The 9,885-nt window shown below is 29.5% G+C and overlaps 2 long non-coding RNA genes across 2 annotated transcripts; both read left to right on the forward strand.

Moving 5' to 3' along the window:
• Positions 1–18: 18 nt before the first annotated feature.
• Positions 19–863, forward strand: LOC149500467 (uncharacterized). The gene is made up of 2 exons (XR_016324872.1): positions 19–144; positions 506–863. It is a non-coding gene; the product is annotated as an uncharacterized LOC149500467 (long non-coding RNA).
• Positions 864–6,995: 6,132 nt separating this feature from the next.
• On the forward strand, positions 6,996–9,787 carry LOC149500468 (uncharacterized). Its single transcript, XR_016324875.1, has 3 exons — positions 6,996–7,320; positions 7,777–7,897; positions 7,989–9,787. It is a non-coding gene; the product is annotated as an uncharacterized LOC149500468 (long non-coding RNA).
• The last annotated feature ends 98 nt before the right edge of the window (positions 9,788–9,885 follow it).

The following is a 9,885-nucleotide window of genomic DNA, read 5'->3' on the forward strand; positions in this document are numbered from 1 at the left end:
AAAAAAAAAAGGTGTAACTGTCAATAATTAGTAACACTCACAGATCTCATAATCAAATAACAATATCAGAAAAAAGGAGAATAGTTAGTTAGTTAGTGGAAATAGTCAAAATGGGCAAGTGGACCTCAGTTCCTATTACATAAGGTACTAGGAAGTTTGTGATAATGAAAATTTATTACAGTGTAATATCACTTACTTACTATAACAGTGAAGAAAACATTGTGATGAAACCTGCACACCTAAATGTTCTTAGGATTTTCTAAGTGTGTAATCCACCAACCAGCACTAGGCCAGCGTGGTGGACTAAGGCCTAAAAACCCTCTCAATGGTAGTGGAGGCCAGTGTCCAGCAAGGGGATATATTATATGGGCTGATGATGATGACTAGAAAGTTACATACTACTACTACTACTACTACTACTACAGTACACATATAATCCTATATATTTACAAACTATAAGTTTGTTGGGTACCTAGAAATTGCTAACATTATTTCATATTTCCAGATGTCCAGCCACTTGAAAATAGGTGTAGTAATGACAAAGCTATCCAAGTAGCTCCAGCAGAGGAACACAAAGGCAAGGAAAGTGTGTATTGCCACATCACGCCTTAATATATCTGAAGCAAGTACAAGTAAACAATCAGAACCAGCAAAAAGAAAACTGTTGTTCCTGAGGACAAATTTGACAGTGATGAGTCAAATGCACCAGCAACAGAAGGATCAACAGTTGACTATGAGTTATAGAAGAAGATTAATTAATATTTATTTAAATTAATATTAATGAATATTAATTTTAATTATCGTGCAAATTTTGTGGTCAAAACATATATGTGTATTTTATAAATAAATATTCATTCTCAGTATTAATGTTGTTTTAATCTTCGATTGAAAAATTGGTTCATATTTTCGAATAACATAAACACGTGACTTTAAGCATAAACATATTTTTTAGGTAAATACTTTATTTAACTTTGCTGGATTTATCCAAGATTTCGACATACCAAAATTTCACACAGGAAAGACAGAGATAGATAGCTATCTGATTGAATACCCTTGTAGAATTGAGCTTCGAAGAAAGCTCTTTTCTTCTTCTCTTCAAAGTTTATTCTTATTCTTTATTAGAATTTATTCTAGTTTGCACAGCTTCTCTAACCGGCACTGCATGGAATAAATAATCATTACAATTATAAAATATATTTCTGTTTCCATACCATACAATTTTCATAGTTCAAATATTAATTTGGATTGATATGAATTTATTTCGAAATAATTTGTATTAAACATTTGTATTTCCTCATAATTTCTATTTTTATAATAATGACTGTGACAACCCCATAAATCAAAAAATTAAAAATATTAAAGATAACTTATTTTTAAATAATAGATTAAAAATTATAAACAAACGTATTAAAATATTATATTATGTCTATCATTCTTAAATAATTCAGTAAAGAAATAATTTTCGCATCACCGTATATAATTAATATGAATAATAGGGTATCGCCCACTATGTTAAAAAAAATCATAAATTATGTTTTTTTGATAGATCTACAAAAAAGCAAGTGAGTAATGATATGTTTCCATAAAAAAAATGGAAAAAAAAATTAAAGAAAGATATTATGCACAAGTTCAAATGAATATGTATTATGCTAAAAGTAAAACTTGCTACCTTTGTGTAGCAAAAGCAAATTTGAAAAAAATAATCAGGTCACTATAATTAGTATTGATTTTGATCCCGAGTAATTTGCACAGTTGTTAGGTAATGTAGTTTCTTTTTGGAAGAATAACATTTTTTCGAATCTTACACAAAAATGTAATGTTAAATACTAAAAAAAATCTTCATACCTATTTACCTTTTAGGGAGTACAAAATATTGATGTGTATAAAGTGAATGTGATTTAATAAAAATAATATTCCAATTTAAATATGTTTTATTTAAAAATTATTCCTAACATACAGGTACAAAGGTTACATATTATTAATCTTTATTCCTTTTCATATATATAAGCCCATATTTAGGACATTTGTGGAAAACAGAATCAAAATAATAATGAGTTGCTAGCCATACAAGACCAGCATAGAAGTCTTATTAAAATCTCTTCAGTAGTTTTTGAATGAAGAGTGAAAATACAAAAATTCCTATTTATAAGTAAGGATTACTTATTTAATTATAGGTACTTAGTTAATTGTAGGTGGCAAACTATCTAAAAACTTTCTATTTTCCACCAAGTTGACATCAATTATCCTTCCTGCATATATATTTATTGCATTGTTTTTTTTTTATACTGTAACAAGGGGTGATATTACATTTGCAATTTCTGGGAGTTTGTTGAAAAATATATTGCTTGCTTGACTTACAGATAGATTGAAATCATCAGCCAATTGAGAGAATGTTCTATTTAATTTTATTCTCATCAAACATAATATTATATTTTGTTCAGAAACATTTGTATGTTTCTCAATCAAGCCTATTATGAAATATAATTCTTGTGGAAGACCAATATATAAACGTGATTTATTTTTCACTTTAGATAAAGTTAACACATTCATTTTTTCAACTTTTTTAGTCTTCTTGAGAGCTATAGTCTGCAGTGCACAAGTCTTTGATGGAGTGGAGATATAGAGAGATAACTCATAGTCAACTGTTGATCCTTCTGTTGCTGGTGCATTTGACTCATCACTGTCAAATTTGTCCTCAGGAACAACAGTTTTCTTTTTGCTGGTTCTGATTGTTTACTTGTACTTGCTTCAGATATATTAAGGCGTGATGTGGCAATACACACTTTCCTTGCCTTTGTGTTCCTCTGCTGGAGCTACTTGGATAGCTTTGTCATTACTACACCTATTTTCAAGTGGCTGGACATCTGGAAATATGAAATAATGTTAGCAATTTCTAGGTACCCAACAAACTTATAGTTTGTAAATATATAGGATTATATGTGTACTGTAGTAGTAGTAGTAGTAGTAGTAGTAGTATGTAACTTTCTAGTCATCATCATCAGCCCATATAATATATCCCCTTGCTGGACACTGGCCTCCACTACCATTGACAGGGTTTTTAGGCCTTAGTCCACCACGCTGGCCTAGTGCTGGTTGGTGGATTACACACTTAGAAAATCCTAAGAACATTTAGGTGTGCAGGTTTCATCACAATGTTTTCTTCACTGTTATAGTAAGTAAGTGATATTACACTGTAATAAATTTTCATTATCACAAACTTCCTAGTACCTTATGTAATAGGAACTGAGGTCCACTTGCCCATTTTGACTATTTCCACTAACTAACTAACTATTCTCCTTTTTTCTGATATTGTTATTTGATTATGAGATCTGTGAGTGTTACTAATTATTGACAGTTACACCTACCTTGACTACAAGATGGCAAAGGTATAATAATATAACACATCTCATTTTTAGTCGTCTCTTCAATCACTTTGACAATAGTGAGTCTTTGCCGTTTCACAAATGTAGGCCGAGGTTCACTTTGAGTGAATTTTCGTTTTCTATCTGCCCGACAATCGAATTTGGATGGTAAACAATTTGGTTTCATTCGAATTCATTTGATGGAGCCCATTATCTTGTATTGCATATAATTCTCAATGTCGTTTTCCAGCTAAAACATGAAATAATTTTCCAACACTTTCAATACATAACCTATAAAAAAATTATTAAAATGTTATTTTACTAATGTTAGGAATATAATTTCGACTGTGTAAAAAAGTTATTATAATGTATACCTACATTATCTCTTGAAAAATAAATAATGAACATAATTATTATTTACTTATTTGTTTATATTACTATGTGGACTCCCTATCTTTTTTATACCTTCATAACGATAGGTAGAAGGATGGAAAAAATGTATTTGGTCTAACTTTACGCCAATGTACATTATTTCATTTATTTATTTTTTAATTAAACTGTATACCAATTAATTGCTCCTTCAGGATTTATATTTGTTTTTTTTTTCACGATTAAAACCGTGTAGAAAGTTTAGGCATTATAGTTGACGCATGCGCAGTACACATATTTTGCATACATTTAATCAACTAATACAAATAGTAAATTAAACAAAAAACGAGTAATTTCGAAAGAGAACAAACGTGTTTTATATAAGAACAATCGAAAATGAATATTTACGAGTCATTAAGGACGAAAAAATATAAAAAATTGCAATCGAGGGGCTAACTTGTACATATATTTTTAATAATTTTTTTAAAATAAATAAATGCAGAACAAACAATTATTAACAGTGAACAATCAAGAACAAATGATGAACAAACGAATTAATAGAAAATAAGTAGAAAATAGGAAAAAAAAATTTTTTTGAGGGGCTAACTTCATTCACCTGTCTAAGATGAACAATAATTACTTGTATTGTTGATCGAAGAGCGTAGGTAGTTCACGTTAGTAATCTATGCCGAGGTGATCCTACGTTCTTGACAATAACTTAAAGGTCCTAGTTACCAAGTCATAAAATCCCTTAAAAAAAAACGTTCTTGACTGCAGATGGGTTAATACCGATATTCGTCAATATTAGCTAATACGAATATATTCATGATGAAATATTATAATACCTTAACTAATACGTGAATATATCCTGATATCTTAATATACTTCGATAAAACGGGTAAACGAGTAAAAATAAAACGGTATTCGTGAAATAAGTTAATAATCATAGATAATACACATAAATTAGTTATTAAATTAATATAAATATGGTATGGTATATTGTATCCAGGAATTCGACTTCATACTAAATATTTTACAAGTAATATTATGTACATTATTATGAATATTATTATTAAATCAGAATTTGGTCAACATTGTACATTAATAATAAACAACAAGTTACTAATATTATTTATTTCTTATTGGTGCATAAAAACATCAGCTTTTTTACTTTTTCTACCGAAAGACTTGGAGAATTGGAATACTCATTTCAGGCCGGTACCACCGACCAAATATTCCAATTTTCGAAAAAATCCTCTGACACGGTACTGAGGTCGCTAGTAGGTACACAACAGTTATAATATTATAATCCATGAATCGTTTGGTTAGAAAGTTATTTCGATTCAAAAATCAAACTTTTATTTATATTTTGAGAAGTTCTTAGAAGATAAATAAATACCACCGCAAAAATATATTGTCATCATAATTTATTACGTAAAAACACTTAATTTTGTTGTAGCAGTATTACATTTTGTCTAAAAATATTTTAATTTATGAAATTGGTAAACATTGTCAACTACCTACTTTCGTTTTTCAAATCATCGTTTTAAATCCAACTTATATAGAAACAGAAAATAAAATTAAAATAATGAAAATAAAGCTCACCGATTTTATTCCAATAAATGTGAAAACGCAATATTTTGTCTTGAGTAGAATCTTTAGTAGAATCAAGAAATGAAGGTTCAAACATAAAAAAGTAGTGCATTTGAAAATTCCCACTAGCATCTTTGACATGTAAAAAGTGCTATACAAAATAGTGTAATACAAAAAACTCAAAGCGAAATGTACTTATTTTCATTGCTCAGTATATAAACTTAAAGATTATTTCACTTACTCTTAGCGCGTGCAGTATTCATATGAATCTGATAGACAGATATCCGCGAGACACGTACGGCGTATGCCAGTATATTTTCGTGTGATAGATACTTCACTAGAAGTAACAGTGTTCTGTGGATAGATACAACTCGACCGATGTGAGTTGGTTAATATTATGAATAAGTGAATACGGAATATTAGCATATCAGAATTCGACTGATTACCAATACACGAATACAAGCTGGATTACGAATATCTTAGTGAATACTAATATATTGGTATCACCCTTATTTTTGACACTGTCAACAAAAGATGCTGTCAATGCGTAGGTACCGCCAGGGGGGTGCAACTCCCATACAAAGGAAAAGAACATTCAACTAGCGTCATCTTTAGGAACCGGCGAGGTCATTTTTGAAACGTTTTGGCCTTAATGAACTAATAAACTCACTAGATGGCAGATACGAGTTCTGACTCAATAAAAATGTTAGCGTACTTTGAAGCAGTGCTTCCACTTTTAGGGAATTCTCCCTTTTTTAGGGAAAAATAGCTGATATTTTGGATGATAAAGACAATTTAAAAAATACCAGGATTTAGGATATTTCGGGGTAAAAAGCAAAGCCTATACTAGTAACTGTTGTGAATTTTAAAATAAACGATAATTAAAGTAAAACAATGAACATTTTATTTTATGGAGAGAATGACATTAAGTCGAGTTGACAAGTAAAAGAATAAAACAGAGTTGTGTATAAAAACTATAAAGAAGGTTTGATTCAACAGTAACCCTCTAGTAAAGTAAATCATAGATTAAGCCACTGCTTTTTTCTTAGGGATTCCCCAGAATCCCAATAAGTATAATCCGCCAAATTTTTATTTACCTATTTTCGTTGATGTCACCAGAACTTACTTGTATTGTAATATACAGGTACTTCATGTACCATGAAAGATTATCATGGTAATTTCATTTACGAAAACCTTGTAATTGTCATTTCGCTTTTGCTAGCAGTTCCTTCTTCAAAGACTGAGGTAGAAAGATTATTCAGTGTTCTCAAATGTAAAAACTGACAAAAGAAACAGGCTTTCTAACGAAACCCTGAACGACTTGCTTCATAGAAAGTTGGGAATGCCAGCAAACAATTGCTTAATTTTAGAACCGAACAGTGTTAGGTTGCGTGCAGCAAAAGAATATAAAAGCAATGCGTCGACTTCCTTGAAAATTCTAATCCTATAGATCTATGATCTTCTGGGGGCGTTTAGATTATATATACCTACATTAAATAATATGCTGTGGTTTATTTTCTGTATTTTATTTATGCTTTCTATATAAAGGATTTATGAAAGTTGTTTAGGAAATTTTAAGGATAAATTCAAAAGAAACTAGGGTAAAATGTGGTAAAAAAAACGTAAGTGGAAACACTGCTTTGAAGTTTTCAAAACTCCAGGGCCAATAAAACAATCTCAAAAAAAAAAAAAAGTTTTCAAAATGTCGTACATAACGCTTTAATTTTTTAAATCGTTTTTTTTTTGTTTTGTTTTGAGTTATTTTACGTTGTAGTATTAATTTAGAGCAACTTTTAGCTTTGTGAGAATATTAGACGATTAGACATTGAGAAACTCTGTTTTGAATTCTCTTTAGACATAACTTGGCTCCAATACTTTTTTCTTCGTTAGCGTTTCGTAAGCCAGTGTAACTATTTTCATTTCAGAAAGTTTATTATTAAAAATCAGCATGCCTCAAGATCGAAAATGAAATGCTATGTCGGATGCCTTGATAACGGTGAGTTTACACTATTTTCCCGGTATATTATTTGCTAACAGAATTATTATTCATAATATAATTAAATGAATTAGCACCAACTAATGGTCCTTCCTATTTCTGCTGCCTAGCTATCATATATGTTAAGTTTTGATCAAAACAGTCGGTATTAAGTCTCGTACTATCACACACACACCTCAGATAATAAAATTGTCCCGAGTGGGTGGCAGTATTTATGTTTTGCAACTCAGCGTATTATATGCTTATTGTCAAGTGGGCCCGAACTAGTTTTTTGGAATGATCAATCAGTCATGATTTCCTGTTTAAATAAAATACAGCACAATTGATCTCGCATCCAAAGTTAGATGATGGCATTCACGTTTTGTTTCCTGGTGTTTGATAACCAAGTTACACCAAGTGGCCTGTGACCACGTTCATCCTTCTACCCAATATAAAATAATGTTTTTATTTTTGTAGACAAAGGTTTGATAATGACAAAATTTTATGGAAAAATTATAAGGAGCACTAAAATGTCTGAAACATGAAAAGATTGATGCACTATATTTGAACCAGAACGTGTTATGTAATATATTAATTTGTAAGTATGATTACATTAACACAAAATTTTTCCTGGTCGTATTTTTTCAATATTTGTTACATACTTAAGATACTTTGTTTCTCCGTTTCAGAAGAGAAACTGATTCAGCAAGGAACGTGAACTCACAAGGGATCTTAATTTTTTTTAAATATGTTTATAATTTATAAATTAATTATTGAAATAGTTCATAAGAACTAAATTGATGCCAATTTTGTTTTAAAATAGGTTGTTTAGTTCTTATAGTTATAGTATTATGTTTGAATAGTTGTAATTAGTAAGTTAGTAATATGAGTCGACTATTATCAAAGCCGGCAATGTGACTTTTGGACAATTATTGGTAAATCAGAAAAACGAATTATTGACTTTGTATTCCATTGGCAGTCACAAAACTCTTCTGAACGACATCTTAGATAAATAACAGGTTAAGTATTAATCTTTATTTAATGCAGGTTTTGAACCGTATTCTTTGAAGGAGACGATTATATTCAAATCAATCTGTATTGACATATCAATAACATTTTTTAATCCAAATGCACAGATTGCCACCTTTGATAATAGACGACTCATATATGAAAATACTGATATAAATTTTTGTAAATAACCTTTTTTAAATTCTACGAGAAGATGATTTTAATTAATGATCAAAAGTCAATGGTCTTCAAAAGCATTATTTGCAATTATTTAGATTAACTGTGGAATATATTTGCTAAGTTGTGTTTTCTGTATGAGCAGATATAAATGAAAATGCCCAAACATGATTATGTTTCTTACATTTTCATTATGTGAAATCAATATGCTTGTGACTTGAGTATATTAATAATTTATTAAAACTTAATTTATAGACAGCAACCCCTATGGCACTGCTGAAGTTTATAAGCACTGGTGACCACTTATCATGAGCCGGGTTGCATGCTGGTCTGCTGTTGAGTGCAATAAAAAATTTCGAAACCCTTTCTATTATTTAGATGTAATATTAATGTACATTTAATTTGGATTAAAAGATAAATTTACATTTTATGTTTGCATGTGTATGTTTATAATTCATTTGCATGTAACGAACATCAGTTTCTTTTGTAACAAAATGCAAACTAATGGTTTGTAATGAATGTAATTAACTTTAAGATGATTGTCTTTCAATCTGCTGTTTGTTTCATCTAGTATTACCAAAGCTAAAGCATCAGAAACGTCAGAATAGAAATAATTTAGATAGGGAATAAAAGTATAACTATTGTAATCATGTCTAAGATTACTATAAGCGTTATTAAGTACAAACTATCAATATTTAAGAGTACTTTAAATCATATTTACATTTTTTAAACATTTTTTGTTTTTTTTTTGTTTTTCAAATCATGTAACAAAACGTTTGTGCAGAACAAAATGTCACATGTTATGAACATGATTGTGGGTTAATCGTTTCTTAAATTTCTAAATGTTTATAAGAATGCTAAGAATAATTTAGTATTCACTTTAGTGTGTGTATTATCTTTACAATGCTAGTTTAAATGACAATTATTGTATGACGAAGCATAGGTAGTGTTTATAGATGTAATATTTTCATACAAGGTCATGATCTGTCACGATCAACTTTAAGCAAGAACTGCTATCGTTAAGAAACAAATTTATTAAATTTAATTCAAATTGTCTACTATGTTTGTAATGGAAAGCTGACATGTTTATATTTCGCACAAATGACTTAATTGACATTGAATGATTTGATTATCTAGACTTAATTAACTTTTAGATAACTTTCGATTTAATGTTAATAAGTACGCTAGTAGGATTAATCTAGAGGAGTTATTGTTATTCGAAATTTTATACAATTGTACGTTCATACAATCTTTTAACAGAAAATTGTTTGTAATATAGGGAAATTAAATAGCTTACAGAGAATTACAGCTTTTTATTTTAAAAAACTGTTTTCTCTCTGTATGAAAAGATCTTATCGATTAGAATGCTGAACACAATCAAACATTCCTTAATAACTCATA

Source organism: Bombyx mandarina, chromosome 21, assembly GCF_030267445.1.
Source record: "Bombyx mandarina strain Sakado chromosome 21, ASM3026744v2".
Taxonomy (NCBI): Eukaryota; Metazoa; Arthropoda; class Insecta; order Lepidoptera; family Bombycidae; genus Bombyx; species Bombyx mandarina.